General features: G+C 44.5%; 1 protein-coding gene across 1 annotated transcript in view; it reads left to right on the plus strand.

The window, feature by feature from the left end:
* The first annotated feature begins 13,798 nt into the window (after positions 1-13,798).
* The window catches only part of LIFR (LIF receptor subunit alpha), a 358,981-nt gene continuing 355,946 nt past the window's right edge, over positions 13,799-16,833 (plus strand). The window contains exon 1 of the mRNA XM_029578437.1: positions 13,799-13,891. The gene's annotated coding sequence lies outside the window, so the exon portion shown is untranslated. The remainder of the gene's footprint in view (positions 13,892-16,833) is intronic.

Genomic DNA, 16,833 nt, shown 5'->3' on the forward strand with positions numbered 1-16,833 from the left:
CTTGCCACGTCTGCCTTCTCTGTGCCTTGACCATTGCTACGCCTGACCACGTCTGCCTTCTCCGTGCCCTGACCATTGCTATGGATAACCTCGCTATAGACTCTTTCTTGTCCAGAGTTCCACGTTACCCACCACGGCCTCCATTGGCCGCCAGCTTTCATCAGAGTTTGACAGCAACACCTCTGCCTCTGGACATGGACTTTCAAGGCTTCGGCCTTTCTTTGTTCAAGCACCTTCAATCTCTCCTTGTTTCTTGGTGCTTGGGTTCCAGTTCCAAAACCCACCTTGGATAGATTTACGCCATCTGCTGGCTGCTGTCTCTGGGCTGAACCATCTACCTTCATTCTCCTATCTCAAGGCCCGCCTAAGTCCTGCCAAGTCCGGCAACCAAAGGCTCAACCCGAGGGGAACGTGGGCTGGTATAGGTGAAGCTCCAGTGGCCTCTAGCTTCAGCCCACTCCACCTGCTGACGATGGGGACCCGTGGGCCTTGGCCCAAGAATCTACCTCCAGCGCAACACTCTTCAAGGAGCACTTTTCAGAAAAATAGTAACAGAACCCACAAAAGAGGGGATGATACTAACCAGGCACTTACAAATGGGGAAAGAATTTTCAGTGTTCAGGAAGGTGGTCACCTGAGTTCCAGTGATCATCAGATAGTGAGGTTTAATATAATAGCAAAGGCAGAAAAGGGTCCCATCAAGTTCAGAATCCTGATCTTCAAAGCAACAATTTTGTGTAAAAAAGGGGAAGTACTTTAAGAAAGCAGTGGCAGGGAAGAAAGATCTTTGGGATGTAGAACAGTGAGTTAAACTAAAAAAGGAAAGGATAGTGAACTATCTACAATCCAGTGGGTTGCTCAACCTGAGGCAGCATGGATTCACCAGGGGAAGGTCCTGTCAGTCAAATCTGATTGATATTTTTGATTGTGTGACAAGAGAATTGGATAAGGGAAGAACACTGGATGTGATTTACTTGGATTTTAGTAAAGCTTTTGATACGGTCCCAGATAGGAGACTCGTGAACAAAATAAGAAGCTTGGGAGAGGGTGCCAAGGTAGTAGCATGGATTGCAAACTGGTTGACTGACAGGAGTCAGAGAGTAATGGTAAATGGAACCTACTCTGAAGAAAGAACGGTGTTAAGTGGAGTGCCACAGGGATTGGTTTTGGGACCAGTTCTGTTCAATATCTTTGTGAGCGACCTGATGGAAGGGATAGAAAGTAAAGGTTTGTCTATTTGTGGATGATACTAAGATCTACAACAGATTGTATGTGCGTGAAGGAATAGAGAGAAAAAGAAAAGTGATTTAAGAAAGCTTGAAGAGTGGTTGAGGATTTGGAAGCTGGGATTCAAAGCCAAGAAGTGCAGAGTTAGCATCTGGGGTGCGGCAATCCAAAAGAGCTGTATGTGATTGGCGATGAAATACTAATGCACACGGACTGGGAGAGGGTGCTTGGTGTGGTTGTGGTCTGATGATCTGATGATCTGATGATCTGAAGGCGGTGAAGCAATGTGTCAAGGTGATAGCTAAAGCCAGAAGAATGCAGGGCTGTATAGAGAGAGGAATAACCAGTAAGAAAAAAAGAGGTGATAATGCCTTTGTTCAGGTCCTTGGTGAGGCCTCACCTGGAATACTGTGTTCAGTACTGGTGCCCATATCACAAAAAGGATAAAGACAGGATAGAGATAGTCCAAAGAAGAGCGATCAAAATGGTGAGGAATCAGCATTGGAAGACTTATGAGAAGAGGCTGAAAGATCTGAATATGTATATCCTGGAAGAGAGGAGGTGTAGGGGAGATATGATACAAATATTCAGATGGCTGAAAGGTTATAATGATGCACAATCATCAAACCTTTTCAGATGGAAATAAATCAAATAGTTTAAGGACATGAAAAGAAACTCCAGGGAGGACAACTCAGAGCCAATGTCAGGAGAGGGTGGTGAATGCCTGGAATACCCTTCCGGAGGAGATTGTGAAGGAATTCAAAGGGGCATGGGATAAACACTGTGTATCCCTAAAGGGGCATGGGATAGACACTGTGTATCCCTAAAGGCTAGAGGATGGAAATAAAGAAAAGAGTGCATGGGGATAACTGGGCATAACTTGCTGGTATGGCAGTTGATACCCTTAACAAATAAGCCTTGATACTCTTAATGCAACTCCATCGTTGCTCTCTGCTTCAACAGCAGTGGGAAAAGGAGAACTGGATTCAGACAGCAACCAATGGGGGCCCTGACGTTTACGGTTTGAAGAACAAATAAACACGGTGGTAACTTGCTGATGTGGCTTTTACTACCCTTAATCACTAAGCCTGATACTTTTGATGCAGCTCCATCATTTCTCTCTGTTTCCACGGCAAGGGTTACTGGAAATTGTATTCAAACAGCATCTGAGAACCCTGATTTTTACGGTCTGGGAAACTAATAAGCACAAGGGTAACTTGTATAGTGCAGCAGATACCAGCATGATCTTGTTGGGCAGACTGGGTGGATCATTTGGTTTTTTCTGCCCTCATTTCTATGTTTCTATAAATGTAACTACAGAAAAGGCAAGAAATCTTTATTTAGAACAATATATAAAAGCAAGATGAAAAGTGAGCAGCATTTTTTTCAAAGGAGGTGGCTAAAAAAGTAAAAGCAAAAGATTAATATTCAAAAAGCACAAGGGTTCTCAGAAAGAAGAGGACAGGGAATAATATCTAGAAGAGCTGAGAGAAGCAGGGAAGGCAGTCAGGAAAGCAAAGTTGAAAGCAGAAGAAAAGTTAGCAAAGGCAATAAAACAAGTCCTAACTTTTTTTTCAGGTATGCCAGTAAAAGGAGGAAGTACAGAGTTAGGAAAAGAAGACTGGGAGGAGAAAAGAAGAAAGATGGAGAGTGAAAGGGAAAGAAACTCTAAACAAATATTTTTATTAAGCATTAACCAAGCAAGGAAATGAAGAAGAAACTCTGATTGGTGGCAGCGATACTTAATTGTTAGGTAGTGGGGTAGATGCCATATCATTTATATGTAACCCCTAGGCTGATGTCCTTACCAAGGAGTTCAAGGGCCACCCTCAAATCCACAGGCTTATGAAATCCAAGAATCCCATACAGTTCTTAAGACCCTCTCTGAATTCCAAGATTTCCTGTTGGGGGTGGAGGGGGGGGCAAAGACTTCTCTCCTGAGCCCTAAGCATTATTAACACAGCCTTTTGATGCTGCAGCAATAATCAATAACTTTATTGACAATTAATGGTTAAATAGTGAAAATGACTATTTATAAATCTTTATGTAATCACATCCATTTACATGTTTAGCTCTTCAGTAAATCTCTGACTTTGTAACACTTAAGGCATCTTTTCTTTCATTTATGCTCTTCTATTCCTTATTCTTTTCAACTGTAAAGGTAGTTTAGAAGCTCCCTCCCAAATTTAAGAATTCAGGTTTCTCTAATCCAGTTCAGATGATACACTTTAAAATCCCATAAGGCATACTTTTCTCTACTTTTCAGGTATCAGCACTGTCCTTGCTGATACCTGAAGGGTATCTCTCCACTCCTCTCTTCACTGTCTAGGTGATAGCATAGTGGTTAACATTGGATAGGTTCCATTGGTCTCCTTCTCCCAGGAACAAAAGAAGATTCATTCTTTCAGTGATCTTCAAAGGTCAAGGGGTCTCTCAGGGTGAGAGGCTCTTACTCTTTTTGCAGATAGTACTGAGTCCCTGGGCCTTAGGGAACTTAAGCAGAGGGTAAAAATAACCCAGTTTCCAAAAGTTACCCAAAATGAGAACAGAAGGGTGACTAGAACTTCTTCCCCAAAACAAAATGGTTAAAAATTGGATGCATTAAAAGTATGCTGTCGCCAAAAAGGACAACACAAAATCCACACCTCTAGAATGGTTTCTTGGGTTTTTATAGGCCCTGACTCCGCTATTACATTCTGCCATATAGGGGGAGCTACAACCTGATCAAATTTACTTCTTTTCTCTACCACTTATTTAATTGGTAAGTTCCTTTAGTAGAAACTCAGTAGAGCTTTCTACATATAGAAGAGAGGATTTTCATAGAAATAGCAAATTTTAAGGTAAAAAAAACTATGGAGATGAATGGGATATATCTTAGGATATTGAAGTTTATAGTGGCTCTGGTGGATCCAATAGGAATATGTTCAATCAACTTTTGAAGAGTTGAATGATTCTGGAGTACTGAAGAAGGACAGATGTCTCTCTTCATAAAAGTGGAAATAGGGAGAAGATTGGAAATTACACGCCAGTTAATCTGACCCCAGTGGTGGATAAATTAATAGAGGCTCTACTAATGAAAATGATAAGAAAGTATCTTGGCAAGATCTAAGGCTGTGTGGTTTTACCAGAGAGAGATCCTGTCAAACAAATCTGTTCAGTTTCTTTGATCGGGTGACCAGGGAATTAGATCTGAGGTATATACTGGATGAAATATACTGGGATTTCAGCAAATCTTTTGATACCATTTTGAATAGGAAGCTCAAAAATAAACTGAGCTGCCCAGTGGTGGACACCAAGTGATTGACTAGATCAGAAACTGGGTGTATGATAGACAACAGAGTGCAGTCGTAGAGTTCTCTCTGAAGAAAGGGTGGATCGGTCCTAGCACTGGTTCTGCTCAATATTTTTATGAGTAATATTGTAGAAGGGACAGCAGGAAAAGTTTGTCTTTGTGCAGATATTATTAAGATCTCCAACAGAATGGACACCTTTCAAGGAGTAGATAGAATGAAGCATGATCTATGAAACCTTGGCGAATGGTTGAATATTTGGCAGCTAAGTTTCAATATTAAAAAAAAAAAAAGAGAATAGATTCATGCATTTGGGGTATAGAAATCCATGGAAGCAATGCATGATGGGGGAGGAGGGGAGAGAGATCTCAGAGTGATCAAGTTTGATGATCTCAGTGCAGCAAAACAATGTGAAAAGGTGGTGATCTGAGCAAGAGGAATATTTGAGAGCTATAATCAGTAGAAACAAGGAGATGATACTTCTTCATGGGTCATTTGTGAGACATCACCAGACTACTTACTGCTTTACATTTACAAATGTAGATATATATATATACACACATTATAAATTAGTGTACTTAGAAGAAGAAACAGTATAGCAATTTTTACAGAATTCAAAACTAGTTTTACAACAGAGACTATTATTCATACATCATAACCACATGTAAATAGCTGTTGAGAACGGGGTGTTTAGTGTGCCCTTGGGCCTCAGCCCGGGCCCAGACCTTCAGGGCCGAGCCGAGGGTTGACGGTGGCTCCGCATGGCTGACGGTCTTACCCTCTGCCAGGCCGGCAAGCTCCCAAGGCCAACATCCGAGGATGTTGGAAGGTGAATGGTCCTCCGACCATTCCGAGCCCTTTCAGACCTGCTGCGAGCAGCATGGAGCAGCAGGCCTGGCCTGAGGTTGAGGGCAGACGGAGGCCTTGACACGAAGACAGGACTATGGTCAATGTGGCGGCATCACAGACGAGGAACTTGACAACAGCAGGGTTGATGCATCGGCATCACGGGCGAGGAACTTGACAACAGCAGGGTTGATGCATCGGCATCACGGGCGAGGAACTTGACAACAGCAGGGTTGATGCATCGACATCACGGGCGAGGACAACAGCAGGGTTGATGCAACGGCATCACGGGCGAGGAACTTGACAACAGCAGGGTTGATGCAACGGCATCACGGACGAGGAACTTGACAACAGCAGGGTTGATGCAACGGCATCACGGACGAGGAACTTGACATCCAAACAAGCACACATAAGGCATGGACATTGGCACTGTCTCTCAGGGCGCCCTACTCAGGCCACCCGCGGGACTGAGTTGCGGACCACCCTGTCCCACTGTGCGCCCTACACAGCCCTTGCAGGCTGGTCACGGACCACGAGGAGAGCAGAACAGCGCAGGGAAGATCCAGGCAAGAAGGAACGCCAATGACGGAGCCGGTGTCATCCGAAGCTTCCCCCAAGGCTGGCAGGAACGGAGGCTCAGGAGCATAGGGACACACAGTCCACCTGTAGGCTGGTCCACTCAGGCACAACCTCATCCGAGGGATCCCCAGCCTCACAAGTACCAGAAGGCTCAAGAGCACCAGATAAAGACGCAGGGAAGAACATCCTGGCAGGCGGACACAGCAGGATAAGGAGGGTCATGGCAGAACATCAGGACATGGTCAGGGACCTCAGGCAAAACATCAAGACATGGTATAAAAGCAGACAACCTTACAAGGCTCTGGCAGGCAGGAGCCTCCAGAGGGAAGTCACCACGATGCAAGGCCAGGACAGACTGAAGCTGAAGTTCTTTTATAGGGCTGCAGACCGGCGACTCCCTGGGAGGAGTTAGGCAGGCCCACGCCTAGCTGGCCCTATAACTACGGAGAAGTGCTGCGGGCCGGCCCCTAGGGAAGGGCGTGGCTCAAACCAGGAAGTCCATGCAAGCACAAGCAGCCTCAGGCAGGCCCCATGGACATCGAGGCCTCCCAGGCCCTGGAGCAAATCCTGGACAGTTCGCAGGCGAGGCCCTGGCTTGGAGCGGCCTCCAGGAAGAGGTAAGAAGCCTCCCGTAGCCCAGCTACAGGAGGGTTCATAACAGTAGCAATAGAAGAATATAACAATAATGATGTAACAATAAGAAATTAGAAACCACCCAAAATATTTGGGGAAACTAGGATCACAATCGCAATATAACAAGTCATTCAAACCAATAAAGTATTCAGAGAACCTGATAAGTGTTTTGATCAAGAGACTATCTCATGGGTGCTTAATATGATGTGGGGAATGCCAAAGACATGACAAGATCTATAAAAAAAATAAAAGCTAAAAAAAAAATCTGCTAACTGAAATTGCAATGCAGCTTAAGAAATATGCTAGTTGATTTAAAAAGATAAATGGCTAACAATTAACAATTTAAAAGTTGATGTTATGAAAGCAGAAATAAATAATAAAGATGGATTGGAGCCATAGGGATGTTTAATGCATTAAACTTGACATAAATTACTGTGTAAGGCAGCTCACAGAGGTAGCATGATTGTGAAGGTTTTTGGAAGAAGAAATATAGTTAGATATAAATAAAAAAATATAATGCAGTTAGTGCTGAAAATAAGTTTTAAATTTGTTATTTCATAAACTATAGTGTAAAAAACAAAAAATGAAATCCTAGTTTTACTAGAGCATCAATTTTCAAAGTGTTTAATCTCCTAATTTTTGAAGTTAGTTACTAAAATTGACCCTTCTGAAAATGTATTAGGGTTGAATCTCTAAACTGAGCCTCCTAGTTTCACAAGGTGCCTAAATTTAGGAACCTAAAAATGGGTGGAACCAAGGGTGGAGTTAGGGCAGGAAAATAAAGTTAGGAGCTTAGCACTATTTTTCAGAACTAGGCACCTTGTTATGGATCTGATGCCTGATGAGAGGAGCAATCAGATAGTGGTTAGCACTCTGTTCGAGATCTGTAATTATATATGAGAGTTGAGGGTGGATCCTTGGACCAGTGGCAGATGACCATGCCCCCGGGGAACGATCCCGAAAGGGACCACCAGTCAGGCTCTTTATTAGACAGTATACGAGTTCTTTATTAGACAGTATACTGAACCATCAGAGATGGCAGTAGTAAGCTGGTAAGCCCAACTGGGCTGTAGTCCCTCAGATACTGGAACAGCGATCCCTGGAGGCTGAGCTGAAGAGAGACTGAGATATAGTGAGTAGGCAGGGTATGCAGATGGTAACACTCACACAATGTCCCAATGAAGCCCATGAGCTGTCCCCATCTGCTGGGACCTTACACAGCAGATGGGGACAATGACAACAGAGCTTTTAAAAGCTGTTTTGCAAGTTGTCCCTGTTTGTTTAATATTTTGATAGTATATGTTTTATACTGTAGATTGCAGTATAATTCAGAGTTTAGAACAGGGGTAGGCAACGCTGGCCCTGGAGTGCCACAAACAGGTTTACAGGATGTCCACAATGAATATACATGAGAGACATTTACATACAGTGCATTCAAATATACATATTCATTATGGATATCCTAAAAACTAGACCCTATTTGTTGAATTCCAAGACCTGGTTTAGACCAACTGTGGTGGGTGGGCTTCAATCCAATATTCAACTGAGGAGATATTAAGGGGATGTTTTTGTGTTCTGCTATCCTGGATTTCAGTGCTCTTATGGTTTTACTAATACACAATTTCATACATACATAAACACTAAATTACAGCGATCACATGGGTATTCTTAAAGTTGGTAAAGCTTTTAGACATGAGAGTTTTGTTTGGATGACTTTTGAGGTCAGAGAATTTAAGCATGGGATGACCACAAAATCAATGGGCACAGGGGAAGGAGGGGCCAGGCCCTATATATTGTGTTGATTGCTTTCTTAATGGGCAATTGTAATGATACCAAAGAATATGAATTGAAACAACAAATCTATTTTTCTACAAATATAGTATATGTGGGATAAACTGTCCATTGGTTGAAGATATATCTGATCTGGTTGAACAACGATAATGAGCATATGAGTCTATCAGTAGTAGGTCTACACAGAAATAAAAGTTAACAAATAAAAAGAAAAAATATGAGGCCAATATTTAAAGTGATCTGGCTTTTTAAGTTAGCCAGATAAGACTCATCTGGCTAACTTATATGGGATATTCATCAGCATGGCAATGCCACTGAATATACCCAGATAAGTATTAATGTTAGCCAGATAAGCTTATCCGGCTAACTTTAGACCTGCTATGCGCCAGGTCTAACTTAGCTGGTTAACTTAACTGGATAAGGCTCAATATCCCTACTTATCTGGCTAAAGTTAGCTGGATAGGTAGTGCTGCCCAATTATGCTTACTGCTCGCCCATTGACTATATGAATAACTAAGGGCCTCATATTCCAGAGGGATCACATGCGATACCAAAATGGGGGCGGAGTCGGCCCTGGAAGAGGAGGAGTCGGGGCGTCACCGGGGCCGACTCCGCGAAGATGCCGCGGATGATGAAAAGGTAAGGCCCTTTTCGCGTCCGAGTTCGTGCCCAATAACTACACCTTCTATGGTGGCACTATTGGGTGCGAAACCGGCAGCGATCGCACCGCAACGGTGCGATTGCTGCCGGCTAGCGCAGGCCCGCCCCCCGTTTCGGCCCCCCGCCCCTCATTCCCTAAAGTATCGCAGGCCTGCGATACATTAGAAAATGAGGCCCTAAGTGACTTATCCGGCTAAGTGGTATAGCCAGATATTCAGCAGAAGCCACTTAGCCGGATAAGTCCAACTTATCTGGTTAAGTAGTGTTTGAATATCTACCCCTATATACTGTATATAAGATGATATATTTTCATTGAACTAATAATACACTTGTAACCAGACTATTTTATATTTTCTGGCAATGTCATCTTTTGCTCATTTGAATTCTGACCTGAAGAAGAGAGTATTAGCTCTCGACATGATATCTTTTCATTGAACTAACAACTATCATGTCGAGAGCTAATACTCTCTTCTTCAGGTCAGAGTTCAAATGAGCAAAAGATGACATTGCAAAGTCAGGTGCTTGGTGACGTATTCATTTTGGGTAGATTTAATAGAGTTCCGGGATAGACCGGAAGAGAAGCATGATAGAAAACGCCGAGAAACACCATGAAGAATTAGCCTGCCATAATAGTAAGTTGCACTAGTTTGGCTCTGAGTAACTTGGTGTTATACTTATGATGTACTAATTTAAAATCTACATTTGTTTCAACGCAGAAATAAGCCCTTGAAAAAGGACTCCGTGTCCGAAACACGGCCCCGTGTCGGGCATTGGCACCATCGACTACATTTATGGGTGAAGAATATGTGCATTAAGATAAGATAAGTTCAAGATCAGCATTGAAGAAATTGAGTGGACTTTTAATGAAAGTGGTAGTTGTCACATTTAGCAACAAAAAATAAAAAATATAACTCATATTGACCTATGATTATAGATAAGGCTGAGCAATAAAGAGAACCTTTATTGAACTATGATGCCTATTATGATGGTCAAAGTATGCGTCTTAAGATAAGCACTGAAACTGAGGGAATATAGTTAGTATCTACTAATTTACTGTAAAAATACTGATGAGCCAGGGAAAATAAAATATTAGGGTTACAACTATTCAGTCAACTGTGGAACTTGTATATTTTTCTTCTGTGTCATTCCAAATTACTAAATCATCATCAACATATCTCAACCAGCATACAAGCACATCAGTAAAATGACTGTATGAAATACATTGTGATTCAAATAGAAACATTCTGAATATATGAGGGAAACTGTAAATTACAGTATAATATTCTTATTAAATTATTAAAATGTTGGGAATCGGTATCAGAATGATGAGTGCTGCAATCTCCTGGGCTCTTGCCCACAAAGGGTTACAACCTGTCTCATGTATTCGCACTCGTTTTTACGTCATTTACTTCATTCCGTTTAATGTATTTTTTTGTTTTTTACTTCAGTGGTGAATTTATCTCTAAATATTACCCTTTAAAAATACCCTCTAAGTAAACTATCAATATTTCAATACAACTTATCTTATTTTCTTCAAAATTTGACCGTTCAAACTTGACTGATTTCACTAATGTCGCCCTCTGCGTTGCTTCTTATTTTTGACTGCCCGATATTGGCAATGTTTCAGCGTGTGGTTCACGCCTGCTTCAGGGGACTTGTCATTACTCCTAAAAATACAAAGCACTTTAATTACCTAACATCAAAATAATTTAAAATAAATTTTAAACTGACCACTTGCCAATGAGACTTACTTTGTAGCCGATCCTGGCTTAACCCAAGTCCCATTGGCAAGTGGTCAGGGGGAGGACTGGAAGCAAGTTGTAAGAGAGAATGCTAGGCTAGTGAATGAGCTGAAACTCCTAGCCTTCCATAAGCAAGGCTGGAGATTGGCGCTACAAAAGGTCCTGGTGAAGACCATGTAAGGTGTCCAAACACTACCAAGAGTCCAGAAATAACTCCTGTAAGAAGGAAGTTGTGAGAAACCCTGAGAGAAGGGTAACAGAGAGCCCCAGCGAGGAGTTGGAAGTTAGCGCTATAGGCAGTTTGGATGAAGACCATGTAGGGTGCCAAAACACTGCCAGGAGTCCGGAGACAACTCCCGTGAGAAGCCCAGAGAGAGAGGGCATGGAATGAAAAGCAAGAAATGCCCTGGAGAGCCCAGAGGGTGGCACTGCAGAGACCCCAGCAAGTGAGGCTGCGGAGGAGCCAGTGACCGGTGTGGGCGAGTGGCCAGAGTGTATAGAAGAGGAAACTGTTGGAAACAGGATGCTGGGCTTGATGGACCCTTGGTCTGACCCAGTATGGCATGTTCTTATTAGTGTAGCTGTGTTTAAAAAAGGATTGGATAAGTTCTTGGAGGAGAAGTCCATTACCTGCTATTAATTAAGTTGATTTAGAAAATAGCCACTGCTATTACTAGCACAGTAGCATGAAATAGACTTAGTTTTTGGGTACTTGACAGGTTCTTATGGCCTGAATTGGCCACTGTTGGAAACAAGATGCTGGGCTTGATGGACTCTTGGTCTGATCCAGTATGGCATGTTCTTATGTTCTTAAACTGCAGAGAGCCCAGAGGGAGGTGCTGTGGAGAACCTGGAGGAAGAATCCACAGAGATCCCAGAGGGAGGCACTGTGGAAACTAGCTACTGAGGATACAGAGGAATCAGCACTTGTGGTTTCCCAGTCGGTACATATAGCTCCACCGGGGTGGAATTCGAACCCAGAGCCAGCAAAGGACTTAAAGGACTGGGGATGTGCACTGTGCAAACAGCACACTGGGTGGTGGTTGTGACATGGTAGAGGGTAACCCTAAGAGAAAGGGATTGGGAAGTCTTGGACTCTTCTGGATGGGATCCAAGAAGGAGTAGGGATGCTTGGCTCTATGGGTCCAAGCTGAGGGGAGGGTTATGTGAGGCAATGCCCCTAGTGTTCCCCTATGTACCTGTGCAGGACCAGGCTAGATGCCTGGTTCACCTTAAATGCCTTAACTGAAGTATGCTCTATGTGTGGGATCCTGTGGGGCAGGTGGGGCTCAGATGGCATAACCAGAGACTGGGGAAAACACTGTCCAAACCTTGAGCTGAGACAAAGCAACCCATTAAAAGTAAAGAGTGTACACTGTCTGGGGAGAAGACAGTCTATGATTCTGCATGTGTGAAGTTAAAATAAAGAGTTACTGTTTTAAGAAGGCTGGAGTCAATCTAGTTTGTCTTCAGGTCTGTGGGAATCACCACTCGTTCCCACAATTAGGTACAGTAGATCCTGTCTGAAGACAGTCTAGATGATCACTTATTTATTTATTTATTTATTTATTTATTTATTTATTTATTTATTTATTTAGTATATTCAGTATTCAGGGCCGGTGCAAGGGGTTTAGGTGCCCTAGGTACCTTCTGCCTCGTGCCGCCGCCCCCCCCCCTAGGTCACGCTGCCTCGCCCCCTAGTCACGCCGCCCCCTAATGGTCAGTGCCCTAGGCCCTGGCCTAGTTCCCCTAGTGGTTCCGCCAGCCCTGCTTAAAGTATTGCTAACAAGGATGGGAAAAACTCCATCATGTGGGTTATTTTTGGTTGTGGCGGTAAACCCGAGCCTAAGTTTGCTGTTTGATCGTTAATTAATTGCAAATGGGGGAGACATGGGGGAGGGGGACTGCTGCACAAGGTGGATTCATGCAGTGCGGTCACTATTCGGGCCTCGGCTTCTTCCTGCTGGGACGTGACAGGGAGGACAGGTAAGCGGCAGTGGGAGCCGCTGGTTGCATTGGCAGTCGGGAGAGGTGAGAGCGCGATGTGACTGGGATGTGGCGGCATTAAAGCTATGAAGAGATGGGGGGAGGGGTTCAATTCTAGGACTGTTGAGGCTAGGCTTCGGATTTTGGCAATAAACTGCAACCTTGTTTAATTCCCAATTTGTGTCTATTGTGTTTTGTGGGTTAGGGAGAGAGGGAGAATGCCTTGTGCCCCGCCTTGCCCAAGTTAGTATTTTATATTTATGTACTGTAACATGCATTGGTGGTTTACTCATAGAGGCATGACCCAAACTGAAACTAAACTAAACACTGCAAAACCTTGCGAAACGAAAAGTTTTCAATGATAACATAATTCACAGAAAAATGATGGACTAAAGGTCTGACTGTGTCCCCTCCTTCATGGTAAACTCTTGTCTCCACTGTTCCCAATCTGGGAGCACACGTAGATGAATGGAGGACACCTCCATCCAGTTAAGGGAGTAGATTGGAAAGCCCTGTTGTTGGTTGAACACAGGGCTGATGCCCTTCCTCTTGTCAATACTGGCTCTAGGAGAAATCAACTACCTAAACAATTGTGCAAAAAGCAATGTGGGTCTTTTACCAAGGCTTAGGAGTAAGTTGCATGCAGCACTTCCTGCACACTTTTCTCAGAAAATCCCCTGGGTGGAAACTGGCTTAATTAAGTTATAAGCTGCACAAATCCAAGCAAGAAGAGCAGTTGCTGTAGCCTACTTTTTTTTTTTTTTTATTGTTGCTGCTATTTACAGGTTTTCTTTCTGTAAAATGTATCCTCCTCCAGAAACTGCTGGACAGTAAACTCTTGCTCTGCTTCAAATTGTGCTGGCAAACTCTTTTGAAGTCTTTTTTTTTTTTTTTGGCACCTTTTGTGCCCTGACTTGGCCTGGTTGTAAAACAGAGCCTTCTTAATGTAAAGCTGCAGGCAGAGGTTTTTGTGTGGTAAGGCCTGCAGCGGCACACAAGAGGGCACTGCCTCCCATGCAGTGCCACTCGCTCCTTTTTCTCACGAAGGGCGACCGCAGCAGCTACTCTCCGAGCTGTCGCTGAGAGAATATGGCCGAGCCTCTCCTTTCCTGAAGCAGAAGCCGTGAAGTGCTTGTGGTAAGTCTTTTCAGTTTTCTTTAAATTATTTGTAGGTCGTTTTTGTTGTTCATTAGACAGGTTCACTTGGAAAAGGGAAATGTGTTGGGTTTTTCTTGGCAAGCAGCTGCAGTGGGAGGAACCGATTAATCTCTCCTCAGTGGAATTACTGTTAGTGGTTGTCAGGAGTCTGTTGCTAGGCTTTGATTTTTCATGTTGGATTTTCAGGCCATTATGAAACACGTTCTCCTTTTCGGTGGTAAAAGCAACAAGTTGCAGGGATTTTAAGAAGTCAGGGCTGTTTGCTGGACTTATACTGGGTATAAGTAGGCTTATACTGAGTATAAGAAGGAGCATTTTGTGTTGCTTTGCAGGCATTCAGAATGGCCCATTTGGCAGAGCACAATCAATGCCATTTGCTTGGACTGATACGGCACAGCCTCAGTAGATCAAGGGCTGAAAGGTTTCAGTTCATTTCAATGGCAAGCTTTCTCCATCTAAAAAAGAAATAAACATACCTATTGTCAGGGGCAGAGGTATTTTATTTAGAAAGTACATAACATGGGTATTCGAGACCAACTGCTCTCTCCATCGCTTTCCTTTCTCTCCCATTCATTCCACAAAATAGTCATGACAATGTATGGCATTAAAAACTCCAAGGCCACAGTTTATTAAACCTAACCCGAGCCGTTAAATTAACATAAACCAAATAATCTTAACTCCCCCCCCCCCTTACATTCCTCGGCTGCATGCCTCTCTTCACTTACCGTCGCGGCCCAACGGTAAGCCGGCGTCAAACCCCCCCCCCCCCTCCCAAACACTTACCCCACCACGTCACCAGCGAGGGTAAGCTTGTGGCCTGAGCATCGGCCCCCCTCTTGCTCTTTAGGCCTTCCCGTGTAGTGGCCCCAAACTACACGAGCGTTTTTTCCCCCGACCCCCCCCCCCCCCATCAATGTCTTTCACAATAGAAAACAATACATTACAGCTCTGGCTCGGGTTTTTCGCCCTAACTGCGACAAACCATTAACATAACAAGCATAACAACGGCATATACAGCTTTATCTGTGTTCATTTTATACATATCGTGGGTGGGAGGGAGGGAAGCAAAAACCTGCTTCTGCTATGCTGGCGGATTCCCAACTGCCCTCTCCTTCAGCTCCCTTTCCTTACTTATCCCTCGCCCTCCAATGGGAGCGCAGCGATTTGAATCGCTGCGCTCCCATTGGTTACCTTATCACTCTTCTCTTCTCGCCCCCCCCCCCCCCCTTTTGATGTCCCTCGGTGTCGCTCGAACCCTGTTAACTACGGCACACCAGGACAAGCCTGGCGTGCCTCCTCTTATTTTCATATACATACGGTGCCAGTTTTATAATACATGAAGGGCATGTAACAAATTCAGTATGTGCTACATATTTTACATATTAAGAAGTAAATTTTAAAACGAGCGCACACACACCCATATATATGTGTATGCGGGTGTGAGCTCACATATGATGGAATTTTAAATCTTGTGTGCCATTGTGCATACATTGTGTGCCATTGTGCACCCATTGTGTGTATATATCCCCCTAAATGTAAACGGTTTCTTTAGGAAACATTATTATTTGTGTATCTTTCCTTAGGACTACTCTGCTTTTACACCTGGAAGTGAGCACACTTTAAAACCCGCAAGCGGAGAGTCACGTGATATGCTAGCAGGGCGGGCTTGTTCTCGCTCAGCTCGGGGCCCGTCTCGGTGATCCCGCCAAACTAAAGCGCGTTCACCCCCCGAAGTCGGGCGCCAAACGGCGCGGCAGGCAAGACAAATACCCGTGGTTTGCAACGCTGCTGCCCCCGACGGCGGTAATGACCTCCAAGGCTGCAAAAAAGGACAAGGAAAAAACGCGAGGGGCTGAGGACAAGATGGCGGTGGCCGCATGTGACCTCCCCTCCCCCTCGGTGCCGATCACGCTGGAAGGAATAAAGGAGGCGGTTCGGGAGGCCCTTGATGAGAGGTGGACCGGGCTAACTGATCAGCTGGGGGAGGTAAGAGACACGTTAGCAGCCCTGCCACCGCGTTTAAGTGCTGCTGAGGACCGCATTTCAGCTTTAGAAGACACAGGCACTGTGTGTGCTGAGAAGATGGCGGAACAAGCAGCCCTGCTCCAGGTGCTGACAGGGAAGGTAGAAGATTTGGAGAATAGGGCAAGAAGGGACAATCTGCGTTTCCTGGGCTTTCCGGAGAGTCTAGCAGACCAGTCCCTGTGCAATGTATTGGAAGCCTGGCTCCCGGAGGCCCTGGCTCTGCCTCACCTCCAGGGGAAATTGGTGGTGGAGAGGGCCCATCGCTTGGGTGTGAAACAGCAGGCGGCAGCTCGGCCAAGGTTGGTAATTGCCAAAATCTTGAACTCGGCACATAAGATGGAGATATGGAGGGCGTCACGTAAAAAACCAGACCTACGCTACCAGACCCACCAAATACGAATTTTCCAGGATTTCTCTGCCTCTGTTTCGGCGAGCAGACGTAGTTTCGCACAGGTTTGCTCCACTTTGCATAATAAGGGCCACAAGTTTGCTCTGCTGTACCCAGCCCGCCTGAGGATCTGGCATGCGTCGGCAGTGCATAATTTTGACTCGGCGGAGAAAGCCAAGGCTTTCGTGGACTCCCTACCTACCTGAGGGAAGGCTACAAATCAGTGGGGTTGCTGGATGGGAAGTATCCCGTTGGATTTCCTGGGAAGGATGGGTGACTGATGTTTTTGGCGAACTGAGCTTGTTCCTTGGCCTAGGAGCAGACTGGGAAGCACTTACTTTTTTCTGTGGCTTGTTGCCAGGTTCAGAAGTTTTATGAGGTCTACATTGCACAAATCAGAGACTGCGCCAGTGCCATCACTCCACTTAATTTGCATTCCATGTGTCAGCCGATAACCATTTCTGCTACCATATACAAGGAGTTTTTCGGAGTTTCTCGCGGAGGAGAC

This window comes from Rhinatrema bivittatum, chromosome 1, assembly GCF_901001135.1.
Source record: "Rhinatrema bivittatum chromosome 1, aRhiBiv1.1, whole genome shotgun sequence".
Lineage (NCBI taxonomy): Eukaryota > Metazoa > Chordata > Amphibia > Gymnophiona > Rhinatrematidae > Rhinatrema > Rhinatrema bivittatum.